Source organism: Cyanistes caeruleus, chromosome 8 (genome assembly GCF_971803275.1).
Source record: "Cyanistes caeruleus chromosome 8, bCyaCae1.hap1.1, whole genome shotgun sequence".
In the NCBI taxonomy this organism is placed as follows: Eukaryota; Metazoa; Chordata; class Aves; order Passeriformes; family Paridae; genus Cyanistes; species Cyanistes caeruleus.
Window position 1 is genome coordinate 11,003,848 of NC_141708.1, and position 19,917 is coordinate 11,023,764.

Below are 19,917 nucleotides of genomic sequence, written 5' to 3' on the forward strand. Positions count from 1 at the left end.
AAAGAGGAAAGACTTTATGTGACGTGACTGTGGTTCAGAGAAGGAGGCTGGAGCCCTCTGTTCTACCTCATGACTCAGTTCAGGCAAAAAATCACCTTTCCTCCAGAATTACTGCATACAAAGTCAGATTTTTCCTGATTGCTTCCAAAGCTACAATTCCAAAACCTCTGAATCTAAACATTTAGGCAACTGACTCAGAGGCTAAAAAGAGCAGTTTCTGGAAGGTTTTCTTGTGATGGAAAAGGAGCAGGGATTATTGCCCCCAGCTGTGAGCTGGGACATTAAACAGTCTTTGAAGGGGGCTTCACCACAGTTCTGCACAGGCAACAGCTCAGTACTGCCAAGTTCTCAGATGTTCCATCTAGATGGTTTGGGGTTTTATTTTGTTTTGTTTTGTTTTTAGAAATGGGTAAAGCACCTTCTGAGCAATTCCTGCAGCCATGGGAAAGGGGCTGCTCCCCATTTCAGGGAAGAGAGTAGAAGCACCAACTAAACAAATGCATTGCCCATAGAAATGTGAAATTAGGTTGCTTCTGCATGTACAGAGTTGGCTTTTGCTCTCTGAAGTAGTTCAGAATCGTAGAAGACTCAAACTACAAACAGACATTGCAGCCTGGCTTCCCTACTTTACCACAGCAGCTAAAAGTTCCCAGGTCTTATTTTTCATTAACCTGCCATCCTGTCTCAGTATGTGTCATCTATCTGTTGCACAAGAAGGAGGGCTTCCTAATAAATTCCCATTTCTTGTCACTTGTGTGTCACATAAAAGGGGAATCCACAACCTGCAAGCCAGCAGCTCCATCCTGCATCCCATCAAATGCCCTCAGTGCCTCAGTGTCACCCTGAGTGCTATCCCAGGGACAAAGCATCCCTGAAAGGGGAGACTGGATTTATATAAGCATAGAGAATCTTAAACTATTGGCTCACATCCCTCAAAAATGGCAAATCAGTGATTTTCCTAGACTATTAACAGACAGAGGCACTCAGAGTTTAGCTCATGCTGCTCAGCTGAGCCTGCTCTCAGCTGAAGTTTGCCAAGGGCAGGCAATGTTCTTAAAGGTAGGTGTATCAGGCACAAATACAGCTGAGGTGGTTCTGAATATTTTGGAGCAAAGAGCACACATTTAGCCCAAAACAGCAGTGCTGGAATTCAGCTCTGTCTGCACAGATATAAAGAGGTGCCTTTTAAAGACCATTATCTCATAATTTTCTAAAATTATTTTCCAAAGGATTCATTTTACTGGTGATATGCAGTATAAGGCAAGGACACATGAAGGCTCATCATAATTATTCCTACCAAATCTGTGAAACTTCCTGAGGAAGAAGTGTAAAGCAAGAGGTAAGAAACAAAACTTGCTGAAGTTTGAGATCAGACATGCAAAAATCATCCTGCCATTGCATTTTAGTGATTTAATTCACAGAAAAAAAGGTGAAGGTGGAGATATTAGAAATATCAGAAGCTGAGCTTGTTGGAAATTAATATAGAAGGCATCGAGGTATACATACATGTTTTATACATATATATATATATGTATGTATGTATATATGTGTATAGATATGTGTGTATATGTGTACATGTGTGTGGGATTTTAGATATGTATATGTACCTGACAAGGTTACTTGGGAAGCTGTCCCTCTCATTCAGTCCCTGCTCTCCCTGTACTGTTGTTTTTTGCATCAATATGAAGTGGGGCAGAGCACTCAAATTTGTTCCAGCTTGGGATTCATTTAGCTGGCCTCATTGCTGGGGGAGTAGCAAGCATTGCATTTCAAATTGTCCTCAGTGGCAAACCCCTGCATTAAAGAAATCACACAGGGACTTGAACTAAACAAGGAAAATTAAGAGGAAAAGCGGTAAATCTTCTTTATATGAAGGGTTTACACAATGCTCAAACAATGTTGTACATGAGATTTTAACGAGCAAAATCATGTTTCCGTTGTACAGCAGCCACACAAATATTCAAGCTAGTAAGAAAATTACTTTCTCAACTCTAGGATTAGTTTCTGATAAACAAAGATCCCTGAAAAGGCTGGTGTCCCCTTTTCTGCCTGTAAAATTTGGGCAGGCTCAGGGCCAGTCAGCTCACAGATACCAGAATAGCTCTGAAAGCTCTGAAACTGTTAGAGGGGAAAAACCACTTTGTACAGTGAATGCCAATGGCAGCACATAACTGGGTGTGCATGTGTGATGGGGTGGATGACCAAGGCTGAATTATGTTGCTGTTCCTCTTCTGTGGTGTACTGCTCTGCATGTTGACTGTTTAGGTCAGGAAAAGAGTGGGCTTAGGGGATTGGGAAAAAAAAAGAGACTCCAAAAAAGGGTTTCTCAAAAAGAATCGGTTTCCAAAGGAGGAAGTGAGAAAGAAGATGAAGATTTGCTGGGGAAAAGATATCAGATGTGGGGAACATCAAGGAGATCAGGAAGATAAATGCTGAGGGTCAGACAGCAGCCTGGGCTGGCAGTGGGGAGGTAATCCGAGACCTGGTGAGTGCAGTGCAGGGGAACAGTGAGTGGATGTGTGAGATAATTCAGTAAGTTCTAATTAAAAAAGCTCTGATATGACTTGTTCTTAAGTAAATGTCAGATTTAAGGTGGGTGGTGGTTTACTCTGTCTCATCCATGTCAAAGACCCCATCCCAACCAGTCTCCACAATTTTATTGTCCCTTACATAGCTTAGATAACTTGCTTTCCCTCCAGACCATCCCACTCCCTGTGAAAAGGATGAGCTTAACTGATAATGCAGCTCACAGCACAATATTGAACTACACAGTCAATCAGAAACACACCAGTTAAGTCTTTTTCTTTCCTTGTGTGTCCTCTTCGGGTGGCTTCACGCTGATACAATTCATTGAAAATCAAAATAAGTACAATCCTACACAGGGAAAATTGCATTTGAAGGTTTCCCAGAGACTCAGTGGTGACCAGCACTGATAGATTACTTTATCAGCCTTGAAAGAAATATTCAGCACTGTTTTGGCAGCTTTGTCATTCAAGTGGCAGGAAGAATTCAGTTTTCCATTCAGCAGGTGTTAATGCAGTTATATCAAATCCTAAGCATGGGAAAATACAGACACATGCACTTTGCTCCCAACCTTCCCCTCCCCTCTTCAAGGCTCAGCAGCAGAAGGGATCTGACCTGAGATGCCACAGCCAAGTTGTTATTTCATGCCCTGTAAGCCTGTGCCAGATGATTGCATCTTTCCCTCAGGCAGAAGGATGGATAGAACGTACTGGGTCCTTGCTTGCTAACAAACCTTGGGATTTAGTGAGTTTCTCTCTTCAAGCACCAAATCTGTGGCTTTGTTTTGTGAGGCTTTTCACAGCTTTCCTTCAGCCCTGCTGAACGTGTGTCTTTAGACTCAAAATGTTGGCACTACTGTGAAGAGTTCAAATTTCTTTAGGAGGGAGAAGAACCAAACTGAGCAGGGCTTACCAGAGAAAATGACGCTTAATGCAGGAACATTTGTTCTTTTCAGGCTTAGCCCTTTATTTGTCAAGAAAATGGGAGATTGTTGGAGAAGGAAAAGGTTTCCTGCAGATAAAGGGATGTCTTTTTCAATGAGAGACCAGAACATCTTTATTATACGAGCCCAAACCATTTGGGAGTTTGTACCATGAGTGGTGAAAATGTATAAACACTTTTGAAGGCCCCTTTGGAATTCCCTCAGCTCAGCTCCAATACTGAGAAACCATTGCTGTTTATGTATGATTATTTTAAAGTGAACTAAGAGAAGATTTAGCTCTCTTGGTCTGTAGGGTAGCAGCTGAAGCAGAGGAGCCATCTGAGTGTCTGGGATGGCCAAAGGAGAACAGGAGAAATGAGAGCCTTCCCAAGAGAAGCTGTTCCTTGCTGTGAGCCAGGGGAAAAGTCTTTTAGCTGCAGAGGAGGAAAAAAGAAAGACATTTCTAACAAACTCAGTAAAAAAACTTGAATAAGCCTGATTTCTTACAGCAAAGTGAAAAAATCTCTGCTTAACTATAGCAGCTGTGGGGCTGGGGCCTGTAATCGGGGTTCTGATAGCCTCAGTATTGATCACAGAAATAACAGAGGACAAAGGAACCCTCCAGCTGAGAGACACAGAGCAATGCTCAAGTTTAAATGTTCCTATTTCTCACAGAGTTCTGACAGCCTGTACAAAACTCCCTCATCACCTTTTCTTGTTGTTATTTCTGAAGGCCCCACTCCACACTCTGTGTATCCATGCTGCTTTTCCTGCTGAAGATACCAACCCGAGGGAAACTGAGCCCATGAAACTTCGAAAGACCCTTCTGTCTTGGGTGAGAGAGGCTCAAGCAAGGCCAGAAATCAATATAATAGAGTTGAAGAAATGAAAGCTGGAGATTCATATACCTGATATCATGATTTTTGTACTCAAGTGTATCTCTTCTACAGATGACCCCAATCCACCTACCTTCATGCCCTCTTGAAAATGCTACCCAAATGCAGAACAAGCTGGAGGTCAGTTTTCCTACCCCCTTTATATTGTACACATAATTGATATTTTTGTGATTTGTGCCTGCTTCTGAAATTGTCCATGAAAGTATTTTGAAATGCTTGACTTTATTTCATCCAAAATTGAACTGTAAATCTCTTTTATCAAAAGATACTGTACTAGAACAGGCTGCTTATGCGTGTGACTGAAATATTCCAAATTTTTGTTGAGCTGATCAGCTGCGACAATCAATTATTATCATTAATTTTATTGTTGTACATGCTGAAACATAGAAATCTAAGCTTTAGGTTAAGGAATAAATCTGAAAATACCCACAATTTCTATATTAGTGAAATTTTACTACTTCACTTTTTTAGTAAGAGTTCTTAATATTCTTTTTAAAATAATTTTTCCATTAAAATGTTGAAAGAAAAGGAAACAGTTCAAGAAAATGTAATTTATATCTGAAATATAACAAGATGTATATTGCTCATTTTAAAATCAAATTCCAGCTAAACATGCATTTTAGGAAAGATGACATCTTCTAGATGTTTTAGCATAACTCTGATCTTCTATACTGCTCTTTCACCTTCATGAAAGAGAGTTGGTTTCTGCATTTCTGATTGTATTTTACCAGAACAGTCAGGAATAATATGATCTAGCATGTTGTTTCTGAGCTGATTTCCATACAAAGTAAATGATCTTTGCAGCAGAGGATATTCAATAACATTATAACATAATAAGATAACCTTAGCATAATAAGGAGATATGGCTAGATTCTCCAAAAATATAAATTAGTGTACCTCCACTGAATAAAAAGAACTATGTCATTTTATATTGGCAAAGAAGCTGTGTGATAGACAGTCAAGTTGGTTAAATAACTATTTTCTTGAATTATTTGCTGTATCTTAAGAAAATGAATAAATTAATTCCTTGTGAATACCTTTTCAGTATTACTCTTAAACAAAATATTTATGAAAGGTTTAAGGGACTCTTGTCGTATTCTGATCGGATAGAGCAGAGTGATCTGACACTGTGAGCCAGGCAGTAACACTCCCAACACAATCTGTGCTTGCCTCCTGAGGTGACAAACATCACTAGCAGAGCCTAAGTGTAGTGATGGGAGAAGCTTTTGTTTTAGCAGCCAAACTGTGACAGAGGGCAGCAGGCACAAACTTAATTCTGTCACATCTCCTACTTGCTGTTTAGAAGGGCTTAGCAGAGCACACAGGGTGTGATGTGATCTCACTAAAATTCAAAGATGACTTAGTCGCGTTTCTTTTCTAGCATTTTAACCTCTGAAACATAAATTATACAGCAGAAAAGCAACAGTTGTTTCAAATGCAGGTGCTAAAGCACAGGCAGCAAGGAGCAGATGGCAGGCAGTGTTACAAACATCCAGAGATTTAAGTGTCAGGGACTGTGGCTAGCAGCATTCTCTTATGGACCAACATATTATATTGTGTTAAAGGGTGCATTACTTACAGCCTGTGAAGGTCTGGAAAGCCCTGCCACAATGTCAGGGGCACTTGCTTAGACAAATGGCCTTGTTATATGTTATTGGCTTTCAAAAGGTTAAAAAATGCACCTGCTGTACAAAACAGACAGCTGTTCAACCCTTTTGATCATCAAGTAGTCTCTGTTTCATTTTCATTTCATACAGATCCAAAAAAGATCAATCCAGAGCTAAATGAGCTCACAGGACACGTAAGTAATTGTGGTATCTATACCCAAAAGCACATAAGAAAATGCTCTCAACACCATAATGTTACTGATGTCCTTAGGGCACATTCTGAAAAAAATCTGGGGTGCAACTTGTGGCATCAAACCCATGATGGAGCAATGCATTAGAGTTCTTTCCTTCTTTTAGCACTTTTGATTTCAGCCACGAATCTCAGGCTAACTCTGCAGCTACCACAGGATTCTGCAAGATGAAGTTTACATGAAATCTCTTTTTTTTAACAAAAAAAAAGAGGATAATTTTCAAAACCCCTTCTATCTGATAAAAGCAAGTGCTATACAGGAAAATCAGCCTTCTTTAACAGAGAAAAGGAAGAATATTCAAAAGAAGATTCTTATCTGATAAAAATAAATGTTATAAAACTTTAAGGCAGGATCTGAGCTCTGGGCAGATGAATGTTCAGACAGATAAGAAGTTGGTGAGAAAAACAAGTTCAACCAGGGAATTCCCTTTGACTTGGTATTGATAGTATTATTGTCAGGAAAACAAGAAATAATAAGTCAAAAGCACAGAGTTAAGAAGCACATTCCCCTAAGCTAGAAGTCTGCTTCCTTTTAAACCTCTCTAAATAGTCTCTGAGACCCAAATATGATATGAATTCTAAAAAAAAAATACTAGTTAAATAGAGACACTCAAACCGCCTCTTGCAGCAAATGAGCAAGATGAAGTCAGATGTGAAATCTTGGCCAGGGTCAGAAGGGAGTTAAGAAAAAAACATTAGATTTAACCCACAGAAGTCAAATCTCATGGTCAATTGAGTCCCCTGGCTCTGCTTCTACGAAGCATTTTCAGCTGGCGAGATCAGGCCAAGCAATGCCTTTCAGTATTATCTTTGCTTCAAGTTACAGAAACCCTGTGAGTAAAGAGATGAAATTTTAACTGTGCTTACTGAAATGGGGAATGTGAAGACAGGTCAACAATATTACCAAGAATAAATAGTTTAAAAAGCAGATGGTTCTATAAGAGGGACAAAAAAAAAACAAACTGTGTTACTGTGACAGGAACTGCATAGAGACAGGGTTTGAGGTGAGAAAAACCTCCAAAAATTTTGAAATTTCCCATGAAGGAGAGCTCTACCCAGTGACCAAGAAGAGCAAGAGTGGATTGTGTGGAGTCTTCAGAGACATTTAATTCCAACAAAACCACAAACCCTTTATGTCTTTATTGCTATTTGAAGTATTACATATTTATCTATAGGAAAAAAAAAAACAGCAAAGTAGGCAAACAGTGACTTCCAAATGAATAAAAAAAGTTTCAAAAATTTTAAGAAGAGACAATGTCAACTTCTTAGAATCATGATCTTTCCTTTTTAGAGTGAAAATTAAAATGAGTCAAGGTACCTAAATTTCAGTGGTGTAAAAAACATTCCCATGCACTCCTTGTGGCTCCATTGCATTTCTTACAAGTAGCTTTATGAGTAATGCACATTAGATCCAGAGGTTGTCATATATATTGACAGCTTCCAGAAGTCTTATCTGTAAAGAAGAGAAGGAATATTTAGCTATTTTTGGAAGGCACTGGGTGCAGGTCTATTTCTGTAACTAAGTTTATATCCATGTCACTGGTACATATGCTAAAGAGAACCCTAGCTATGTGCATAATGAGACATACACAAGAATACTGAAAAATATTAATAAAACCTTTGAATTTTGCTTTGTGAGTGAGAATTACAGCATCCTTGATATAAGCCCAGTGTATTGCAGTGACTGATTTCCAGGAAGAACTTTAAATCACAAGGTAAAATATAGCCAACACAGAATGAGGAAGTAGTATGCAAGCTCAGTAAAAGAGGAGATATTAAGGGTAAGACGACCTAATTGCCCCAAAGAGTTTGTGATTCAGTGGCAGGTCTAATTTTGTCAGTGACACATGTATTTGAGCGGAAGACACCTTCATTGAAAGAACCACTATTTAATAGTGAAAGGATTTTAGACATTTTATCATGTTCCTTGCTATCCTTCAGGCCCAGCTCGTCTCTATCACTAGCTCTTACAAGGAGCTAAAGACAGCTTTATAAAACAAATTGGGTCCCTTTCATTATAAAGAGACTCAGAGAAAACTAGCATTTCATTCCAGGGGAATTTAAGAGTCCAGCTTTTTTTCTGGAAAACTACCCACTTCTGCACAGGAGAAATTAGGAGGCCAAATGAGTTTCATTGCATTCTCACACACTCGGCAGTAGGAGTCAACTATAGACCATGAGACAAAACAATAATTAAAAAAATATATATATTGAGGAGATCGAAAAGAAATTCATAGGAAAATACAGAGTGTATCATGCTACACTCTGGGAGAACAGACTAAAGTGAGGGCAAAAATAAGATGAATTTACATTCCCTTTAGGCCCACTCCATTTCAACAGATATTGAGCAGCAAAAGGGCCCTGAGGTATAAATTAGAGCAACAGCTGTTCTTAGCTTGCAACACCTCATGTTCAGCTGCCTGCAGACTCTGTGAAACTCAAGACACCTGAATAACTATTTCAGAAATCTTAGAATTCATTTTTTCTGGGTAATGTGCATCCCAAATCCCGATCAATCTCTTTTGGGTTCAAACCCTGTGCCACTGAACCTCACTAATTAGACACTTCACCCCCTCCTTGGCTGTCTAGGTGAAGCTACCTCTCACTGCTCAGCAAGGAAAGGGATTGCTTTCGTTAATTGTTCCCCTAATGACTCTATCCCCAGGACAGAAGTAAATGTCTCTCTCCTAACAATAACATTCAATGGGGAATTTGGACAGAATGCAAGCCTGCTTTAGCTTCTCTGACAGAGAAGAATCGACTAGTTTTGTATCAATAACCAGCATTACAGGACACCAGGATCACAGGCATCAGATAACACTGAAATTAAGTAGCACAGTTGCCACTCTTTATCTCTGCGTGGTTTGCTTCTGATCAGTCACACAAAGATTATTAGGGAAAGCAGCAGGCTTGCTTAAGCAAAAATCAGGAAACAGAGTTAAAAATTTTGGCATATTTCCAACATCAAAGCAATTCTGCACCTTGTTTACCTGAGCACAACCTGCCAGATGTGGGGTGCTCTGACACCTAGAAATATTGTCCTGTGGAAAACAGCCACCCCCTCAGGCTTGCCTTTCCTACTTTATTGCAGCTCTTTTGCATATTCACTTCCTAAGCATCTCTTACCCACATTAGGACATAACTCTTGCTGGCTACCCAGAAGACTTCTGCTGTGCTTAGCTCAGCACTTATCCTGCTTGGTCTCCTGGTTACTACAGCCTGACTTCATAGTTCTCTGTACTTCATGATAAAACAACTCAAACTTTCTAACTAAGCAAAAATATTGTGTCTTTGTTTTCCTTTTCAAAACCACCAGATCCTCACTATTGGCTGTGAAGCTGATAGGACAGCTTCTGTACATCATCTGACCCACAATGTAATTTATTTATATCAAGCAAACAATACAGGTATTAACTAACAAGGTTTTTATCAAGCAGACAATGAGGTATAAATAAGGTATAAACCTTATCTGCTTGTGCTTTCTGCTAAGCAAAAACATCTTGGGAAGATCAACAAGACCTCAGCTCTTGCCCCATGGTATAATCCACACTTTGAGGAATGATTTGAAAGATGTGTATGAGGAAATGTCTGTGCGTCTTCCCTGGGATGTCACGGATGGTTTGGAGCAATCCATCACATTGCCAAGGTCAGCTATAGGCCTGTCAACAGCAACCCCTTCAAGAATTGTTTCACAGCAGCCTGGACCATCTTTTTCTTTTTTTCTCCTTACAATATCTCAGGAAATCTCAGATCAGGTCTTAAGACAGAGGAGAGAAAAGAAAGGAAATTGTCCCCTTTGAAACCTCAGGAAGGCTCAAACTATGGCTGGTTTGAGACCATGCAGCCTGGCCAGGCTGAGAACATGGCTAAACATGACTTAGCTCACATTTACAACAGCAAGATTTTCTTTCTGGTTTGTAGTTGTTTATTTAGGATGGGATAGGGCTGGGACAGTAGGTCCTGAGGTGCTGCAGCAGACCTGCAAGCAGAGGGAAAAGAAGGGGCAGATCTGGAATGACAGCAGATGATGCATTTCAGAATCAGCAGTAACTCAGTGGAAGACATGTATATCATCCCAGAAGGGAGATTACAGCACTGAGCTCCCCTGAAGTTCAAAACTGGAGCAGAAAGGATGCATTGCAGCTTTAATTACGCTATTAAGGTTTCTTTTCAGGGGAATTACCATCCATTCTCAGGTACTCACAGAAATGGTAAAATCAAGGAATATTTTAGGGAGTGGAAGAGTTTTAATACTGGGTAGCAGAACTCTTACAGGCTCTAATTTTATTCTGAATAATAGAAATTGTTCCCAAGAGACAGTTTCTCAACATCTGAGAAGTATAATATTAATTGCTTCTCCCCAGTTCTAACTTTCAGGATACTCTTGAGTAAAGCAAGCAACCAGGATCACTATTTTATACTGGCAAAAAGTTAAACGCACCTGATGTAGTTCCTGGTTGCTCTCTAAATTACCACCATTAGCAGAAGCTATTACTATCTGTGCTGATTCTCCCAGCTTTATTCTTCCTACAGCCTGAGGCTTTGTCTATAGATTGTGTAAAGCCACATGTGCAGAATCCAGACACCTCAATCTCATGCACGTGCCCATTCATGCATGTGCACAAAGTACACCTGAGCAGACACAAAAGTCCCCAATAAAAGAATAGCACAGATAGTGTGATCAGTCTGTGACATCTTGAAGTAAATGAGAAAATCAAGGGGGAAAGCAAACATGCCTCTTAATGAGTAGGCTCAACCATGTCTCGTGGCCTTTGAAACTTCAGTGTTCTTAGACACAAAATAATGTCTACTAAGTCCTTCCTTTCTTCATCCATCTTGACAGCTCTGTGTGGATGAAAATCTCATTATTTTAAGAAGGGAGCACAGACCAGAGGGGGCTTATAGCTGCTTTATAGGGTTCTGCTCTTTGAAAGCCCCTCTTCACCAAACTTTGTGTCCCTTAAAAGTAGAACAGAGATGAAGAACATCCTTTTCTGCTTCCTCTGTCCATAATCTTCTGAGGCCCTTCAGCTGAGTGCTTGACCCTGGCTGGCTTCTAGGAGATTCTCCCCTGTAACCCAGGACATGTCTGCAGTTCCTTTCAGCACAGCTCTGGTGTATTGTCCCTCCTGCACCTTTATGAAGTAAATAAGTGCTAATCCATGAGCAAAGAACAGAGGAGCACTGGGAATATCTGGACTAGTGGTGGTAGTTTAAACTACTTGTCCTGCACCCATTTTCCTGCTTCTCAGCTATTTCCAGTCCTGGCGTTGTCCTTCTCTATCTGGTTAACTCTGCCCAATCCCTGCTGCTGCTGGGGACTCAGGGAAGCTGCCAGGGAGCTGAGTGCACCAATGCTTTAACACATTATCTTCCCTTGGCTGAGCAGCAGACCTTGGCCTTATCTCTATTTGCAGCATCTTTGAGATAGCACCTGTACCCAAGCCCCTGGAAACCAAAAATTTGGCCTCAGATGAGGTGCTCTGGCTCAGATTCTGAAGGAGGTGGACGTAATTTTTTCTGAAAAAAAGTGATTTTTATTTGTAACTGGGTGCCTCTGCACTTGTAAGGATCTGAGTTTTTGAGTTGCATAATGAATCCTCACAGAAATCCAACCTTTCTTCATCACAAATAAGTCAGCACTAATCTTTCCATCAACTGTTTGCATCAATGCACAGAGTCAGAAATTAGATATTCTGAGGGGAATCTTTTTTCTGTCTAAAAAGAGACAGTTTTCTGCCATCTATTTTTCTTTTTTTTTTTTTTTATTTTTTTATTTTATTTTTTAGGAATTGTTTAGTATGCAAATGAATACATATGCATGTATAAACACGTGTGCAGATCTACAGGCATATGCAAATACCCAAGCCCTTAGTATTGATGCACACATCTTTTTCTGAATTGCAGTAATGTTAAACAGAATCCCTCCAGGGCTTTTCTCACCACTCCTTTTTACACATTTGACAGTTTTCCAGGGAATTAGTCTTAGTGCTTTATTAGGTATGTGTTCTAAATAATTAAATCTGACAATTATGTGGGAGAAATCTCAAGCAAAAAGAACTGAAATCTGAGTGCGAAAAGAAAAATAGTGGGAAGGCTTCTTTTCTTTCTTTCTAAGCTACTCTATCACTCCCTTTGACTATATCTCCTTTCCCATTAATTGCTCATCATGTTGATATGCAAAATATCAACTCAGCACGTACATTTCATTTATTGAAACATTATTTGAGAACAACTTTATTAAAGATTCAAGATGCCAATACAAGATGACACAGTGCATAGCAGCTTGTATCTTGGAAAGCTTTACAGAATTAAACAACACTCAGCAGCAGGCAGGATGTGGTGTGAATTACAGAAGGACTGGTGCTAAGCTGATTTGTGGAGAATAAAATAATTGTTCAGATACATGGTCAGAGCAGGGATATACAGATAATAAAGAAGAAACTGTGTTTGGGGAGAATTGGGGAGGGACAGAGAGAGGGGCAAGAAAACTTCTATTAGGTTACAGATGTGCAGGGAAGACCCTGGGATTTATGAGAAAGTGATACAAGGAAAGGCAAGGGAGTTCTGCTGCTGTAGCATTTTCTGTCTGACTGAACGTTATTGTGAAAGGAGAAAAACTTTCCTTTTAGATTTGGGTGTTGGCATCTACTGCAACAACTCCCAGCTCTGCCTTGAGGGCCAGAGCTCAGAGCACTCTGACAGTGACGTGTCCTGGGAAGGACCTGGCCCCCACAAATCACAAGATCTTCCCTCAGTTAAAGCTCTTGAGAAAGTTCATTGCATAATGCAGCAAAATGTGTACACCAACAACTGAGTACCAGCAAAGAAAACATGTGAACAATAGCTGGGGAGAAACATAATGTATAATATTACTTGTAAAGAAAATTTATCTGGAGCCAGAGCTGAGTTCTGGACAAACATTTGCAAATAACACATTGAAATACACCGAGAATGAATTTTTACATTGCATTAGTAAGCCAAGCTGAAAATTTATCCCCATATCAGTTTGAGATTTTTTAAATGCCCTTTTTAAAAAATGGGGATATCCACATTTAATTGCCAATTAAGGATTTCTCAAGTTTTTGTTTACTGTAGAAAAATATCTTTCAAAGGATGCTCAGCAAAACAAACCTGACTAATACCACTTCCTGACCTTTTGAAAATAATCCTTGTGAAGTATTTTTAAAGTCTGTTAACAGAAAATTCAAAACTTTGAAAAATACTGAATAAAGTATTTCCGCATTCTTCCAGAAACAGGGAATAATCCACAGTTGGCTCATGCTATTGGCATTTGTGCTTTGCTTTTCTACCACTGAAGATCCCTCTACGTCCCTTGATGCTGCTAGGAGAGATGTTGGCACTTCTCTAGAATGAAAAAAAAGTATCAGCATATTTTCTATGGTAAGTAAGATTCTGGTATGCTCAAATGTCACCTCCCTCTGCCTCAGCATGCCATCCCATAAATCCAAAGATTCCCCAATGCCATTTGATCTTTCAGTGTATGCCCTTCTAGCGCTTCTATCAACCATTCCATCATAAATCACAGCTTTTACTCTATGATTTTGTTTCTGGTCCAGTCATTTCTCTTACAGAGCCACCAGGCAGGGAAAGAATATCCAACAGGGCAGAGAAAGCTTAGGCTGAAGGAGAGGGTGGAAGTGAGTGTGGCCCAATGGGTGTTTGTAAGCCAGAACATATAGATCCTTTCCCTGGTTCTGTTTATGAATTTAATTTTCTTGTTTTAATTGGTTCTTGTGCTCAGCCTGAAGATCCTTAGGCACTTTCTCTCAAGTCCTCCTTGTAGCACACATGGTGCAGCAGACTGGCAACAATTGGATGCTTCCAATAGGAAAAAGTGTTAATAAAAAAGCTTGTGTGTGTAGGATGTAATGGCTGCTGCATTCACCACAAAATATTTCTTCAGAAAGAACTGAAGATTATTTTCTTAGGAACAGATTTCCTAATGTAGGAGCACTTTTTCCATGACAGTTTTCTGATAAGTTGCCATTCAGCTTCCTGCTACAAATGCCCACACTTGAGGACCTGAACTGAGAATGTGAAGAAGCCACGTGGCAAAGGCTGCTAAAAAGTGACCTGTGGGCACATTTGTTCTGAGCATGGGTCTCTGTGGGAGGTGCAGGGTTCTGCTCAGCTCTTTACTGCACTTTCACTCACAAGAAAGCAGAAATGAGTCACCACAGACTCATTGAGTCACCATGAGACTCTTATCTGAGCTGGAAATATAAATGGACAAAATGATTCATCAATTTACTTTCTAGGAAGTCCTTCATAAGAACACCTGGATGAACTCAGTCTACAAGTCTTGGACCAAGTTCATAATGAAACATCTGACTTGACAAAAGTTTCCAATAAACTTATGAGTATGCAAAACCCTTTTCTGTACTCATTGTACTTCATTGTTAGATGCACAGGTAACAAAATGACATGGGAGAACATGTTCTCCATATATAAATGCTCATTAACAGAGATGAGAAATCAAGAGAAAGCTCAGGAGAGAACTTTGTAATGATTTCCAATCTTTTCAGGAGACTTAAGGCAGGAGGTAAGCTGTATTCAGAAAAATATATCTTTATATCAGGAAAGTCCCCAATCATGAAATTTTAGAATTTGATGGTCCTTAGGAAAAATTAGGAGAAAGTTCAGATCCTGTTGGAATCAGTGCAATCAGTGCAATGTGCCAAAATCTCTTAAAAGTCTGGATCTTTGCTAGAAAAAATGGTGAATTCATCTCTGATCTCTTTCACACAGTCCCATGGATATGACTGAGACATTCATAGCTGCAAGTTATTTGCTCCTGTCTTGCTTGACATGCAGCAGATTGTCACAGAAGGAAATCCTAGAAGAGGTGGCCAGGACACAAATTGTAGAGACTTCTACACTCCTTATGCACTCCTGCAGCTCTGGGACCACGAAAACCCCAAAATAGCAACTCCTGGTCACTGACTGATAGTTTTCTGTCTTCCTGCAGCTATCTGAGTGGGGTGACTGTCCTGGGACATGAAATTACCTGCAGAAATGTCTGTTTTGGTGGCTGGATTGGGTGCAAGGGAGAGCTGGAGAAATTCTCTTTTAACAAGAGAGCAGCCAGCAGTCAGCATGTAGCTGTATTCCTGCTCCTGACCACAGCAAACTCCCAAACTGATCAAACAAACACCAACAAAGCTCAGCATCACTTCAGTTCCTTTCCTCACACCCATCCCTGCCTGCCCAGCACAAAGGGGTTATTTTCTGAAAAAAAGGGAAAAGCTAATTACACCATTCCTCCTGTTCTCTTCCGGATTACACTAGTGCAGTCTAGACTTGTAATTTAGAAAGCTGTTTATAGGCAGCTGCTTGGCAAAGAACAGACATCTTTCTTGTAGTCCAACACATTTAAATATTTAAAGGCCAGCTGCACAGAGCGATGTCCCACAGCACTGTCACTGGGACACGGTGACTCACCACAGCCGGAGGAACAGGAATTGGACTTTCTGCCACAAGATGGGGCTCTGCCTGCCCTCTTTCCCCATATACCCTATTTTATGTTTTGTTTCCTGCCCTGCATGAAAAATCATTGTTTCCTTGGTTAAAATGTGTCTCTCTTTTTTCTTTCCTGTATCGAAGGACATTAATTTTTCATGGCAAGCAACTTTTCTGTCTTGCCCCCAAACAGTCACACTAAACCGACAAAGCCTCTAGGATCCCCTTGGCTGAGACAGATGAGTTGTACTTACAGGATTAAAGCAAAACCTTTACTGCAGAGGGAAACTGTGCTATAACCAGGCCATCTGTTCCATTGCCTTCTAAAAGGGAGAGCATTCCTACAGGTTTCCTGCTTATTATTATTTGAGCGTTTTGCTCCTAACAAGCAAAGGATCAGTGACCAGATTCTGACATTTGGTGCTCGCTGGAGAAACAGGAACAGGCTGAAGTTCACAAAACTGTGCAGAATTTTTATGCAGGAATGCACAGGAACCTCTTTATATAGCAAAGTAATTATTAGTACTGTGGATGTGCCCGGGGGCTTTCACCGGCTCTTCACAATGGCTGGAATTTAACACACACATATAAAGGGAACTGGCTCCTGCAGGGTCACACTGCTCCTTTTCCCCACGGGAGGGGATGCCTTTGAACAGGATGCTGGTTTCCATCCATCAGGTGCCAAAGGGGTTAACAGAACTCCATCACTTACTGGTGCCTGGGCCTGAGCTCCCCACCAGCCTCTGTCTGTGTATCGCTGCAAGCCAAGACAACACAGCCACTACAGGAGGTGGTCACCCAGACTCAGCACTCAGGGAGGGACTTTCTCCCTCCCTTCCAGGTAATGGGGTCTCTGGATTGCACTTGTGAGGATGAGCACACGTGGCTCTGGCACTGCAGGGTGATCAGCTCTCTGTGCAGGGAACCAGCGTGCAGGGTTCCTGTCCATGTCCAGAAATGTATGCTGAAGGACTGAGCTGCCCCAGGAACCAGACTTGGTTCCTGCTGAGAGAGTGACTTTTTCTTCTTACTTAGCTATGGGAAGTTCCTTAGAGCAGTTGTGAGCCTTTTAGAATGGTTTTGCAGACCACCAGCAGCCTGTGAATCACTGGTCAATGCATGTTATCCTTACTATAAAAAATAGAGCCCTCTGAATAAGCCCAAATCTCATGTCTTTGCTTCCTTATCATTTTACTTCTGCTTCTTCTGCTGTTACTCACTTGTACTTTTTCTCAGTAAGTACAGAATGCTACTCATGTTTTAAAACCACCGAAACACCAGAAGAAAAAGGTATTCGCACATTACTAAATTTCATTAAAATATAAAACAGCCTTCAGCACATTTAAAACTTGGAACCAAAACATATTTATTGGATCAAGGCCAGTCCTCTGTGACCTGAGGTTGCTTCTTCATACAAGCTCATTATAAACTTGTCAAGGCTACTTTAAATGAGTTAGAACTTTCTCCCCCACTAGTCCAGTTGGAACATTGCTGGGATTTGCTGATAAAGGAATCTTCTCATTTTAAAGTTAAAATCCCTTCACAGCCCTGAGAAGAGGGATTTTATGTGCTATTCTTTGCAGAACAGCCTGAAGAAGAATATCAGAGGCTTTCCTCCTTTTCTTTTTTTTTTTTTTTTTTGACAAAAGGACTAGGAAGTAATGAAAAGTGATTAGTCAAGCAGTGGGCTCGGGGTGAAAGTGCAATTTTAGTGCTGGGTCTTAATGCTGGTTAGAAATGATGAAAAATCCTCTCTGTAGAGACTGGACAAAACCCATCAGCAATTCCCATCAATATTTTCTAAAGTTCAGTTCTCAAGTATTTGTGTGAATTAACATAATACAAGAGTAAATAGAAATCACTTTCCCTCTTACCTTAAACCACAGCTTTTTGAAATCACCTTTCTTTCTATGGTCACTGGGGATTTTAGTGGAAATTGTAATAGAAGCCCATGATGCTGGGCAGAGCTGCATACTAGGCTTCCTTCTGCTGTGCTCCTTAAGTCCACTGGGTTTGTAAAGTCTATTTTTACATCTTCTGTCACTATTTTGTCCTTCTTAGATAGAAGCTGTCAACTTTTTTTCACTGAAGATTTTTTTCTGGGAAACTTGAAATCATGCCATCCATGGATGGGAAACATCCTATGACTGTGCCTTGTACACTTTATTTACAAAGACTGAATACCAAGTCACCAAGGAAGCTGTACTCTGCTTCCAGGAATAGGGAAAATTCAATTCAGGTAACTCAGGAAAGTGGGAAGCTAGGATGGATTGAGATTTGGGACTGGATGCACAAAAAACTCAGAAGGAAAAACATAAACCCTGTCTACACTTCACATGAAGACCCTCCTCCTATTCCTCTTGTAGATATGAATCCCAGCTGTGGCTCTCCTATTTATTGGCAATAACAGGGGAAAAGCAGCCAGAGGCCAGTGCAGCCCATGCCTGGGATGCCAGGAAAGCTGCCAGGCTTGCCCTCTGCCAGCTGTGTCATTTTCACACATTCAGACAGCTTTACACAGCCACTGGGCTCATCACTTTGGTCAAGAAATACCACTGGTTCCTTCCACACTAAAATGTCCTCTCAGGATCCCAAGAGCTTTCAGAGAGGAAAACATTTTCACATCATTTTTTCCTCCAGCCTGCACTTTTTCCTCTTACTAGAATTTGTTTATTCTGTTAGTACTCACATTTCTGCAGAGTCATTTCCAAACTAGTTGTCATTAATTATTGGGTTTAGGGACTGTCACTTAATGAAGATAAACGAGCCAGCAGTCTCTGTAATATAAAGCCATTTGCACAGCAGCAAATGGTGGGTCAGGCTGGTGGGTCTGAATCCAGTTCAAAGCATCCAGCCAGATGTTCCCACCATACGTACTGTCATCAGAATTGTCACTAATCACCAGCCTCGTTAGTAGCTTCTCTAAACCCAAGCCAAGGAACAATGGGCCACAGAAGGCAAATTTCCCTTAGAGATTATTTTTGCCAACATGGTTTAAAAATGCATTTAGCAAGGGAATGTAGGAAACAGCTGCTTGTACTGTGAAAAGTGTGTGAAAAGATGGCATTTCTTCAGAGCAGTCAGTATGGCACTGCTCACTAGCAGCCCTCAGTGCTGGAGGACATATCAGTGGTTGTGCTTTCGGAAAGGAGTTGCTCATGCATCTCAGTATGGCAGAAAGGAGGTTGGGGAGCAGGGCTTCCTTTTTTCCAGGTGACAGTGATGGCCCAACCACCATGAGGGCAGCTGCTGCCTTTGTAACAAAGTTCTCTTGACATACAAGGATTGAAAGGAAAAGAAAACCAAATCCCAGGAAATTCAGATGAACAATGGCAGGATTCTTTTTTTTTTTCACATGAACATTTTTCATGTAGTTGGAAAGACTATGACAAAATGGAACACAAACATTTTAATTCCATCTCTCATGCAGTTCTACTGAAATTTTAGGGAATAAACATACTCAATATCCTCAGCCAACACAGCAATCTCATCACAAAGAATTAGTGAAATAACAACAAGGGAGCTCATAAAGGTGAAGTTTCAAGGCATCTTATCTCTAGACAACTTAGTTTTTACATCCTCTCCTTCTCACATAGTATCACTACTCTGCTTTGTTGTACTGATCTCTTTTTTCTCTATTATTCCCTTTTTGAATAATACTGAAATGAGATCTTTTCTTCTCTCTCTTCCTATCTCTTCTAAATAGAAGCAAACCTTATAATCAAAGAAGTGCAAATCTAGTTTTCCTCCCAGTGATGTCTGAGTGGATTTGAAACTTAAAATATAACCATTTGTTGCATTCTGGCAAAATGATCTGATAATAAAGGAGCTTTGTGCCTTCCCTTGGAGGGCTGGTCTTCTGTACAAAAAGTACAGATGCAAACCAGTAACTGCATGTGGTATATGGTGTATGGAGCTGTGTATTTCTGTATGACTCCCTGCTCTCTTCCTTTTACATAATCCGTATGTAAAAACATTAGTGAGATGGAGGGTTAGCGATGTGCATTGTTATTCGAGGTAATTAAGGAAAGTACACAAATCATTATCATTAGTGGTTCATAATACAGCAATCAAAACATGATTGCAGCCTAGCCCTAACTCTTAGCCGACTGAGCAGGGCCAGTACAGCAGGACTGTGGAGAAATGCTCCACGACAAGAGGTTTGTAATGATTTACAGGGTGCTCCTTAATTGCACAATCAGTTGTTTGTTTCAGTTAATTGAGTTCCCCTCCCAC

General features: G+C 40.4%; 1 long non-coding RNA gene across 3 annotated transcripts; it reads left to right on the forward strand.

Annotated features, from left to right (window-relative positions):
- Positions 1-960: 960 nt before the first annotated feature.
- On the forward strand, positions 961-7,836 carry LOC111930989 (uncharacterized). Of its 3 annotated transcripts, XR_015289846.1 has the most exons (6): positions 961-1,059; positions 1,230-1,339; positions 4,179-4,280; positions 4,396-4,461; positions 6,099-6,142; positions 6,306-7,836. It is a non-coding gene; the product is annotated as an uncharacterized LOC111930989 (long non-coding RNA). The 3 variants fall into 3 exon arrangements; XR_015289844.1 differs by lacking the exon at positions 961-1,059 and having other exon boundaries at positions 1,083-1,339; XR_015289845.1 differs by lacking the exons at positions 961-1,059; positions 4,179-4,280 and having other exon boundaries at positions 1,087-1,339; positions 6,306-7,347.
- The last annotated feature ends 12,081 nt before the right edge of the window (positions 7,837-19,917 follow it).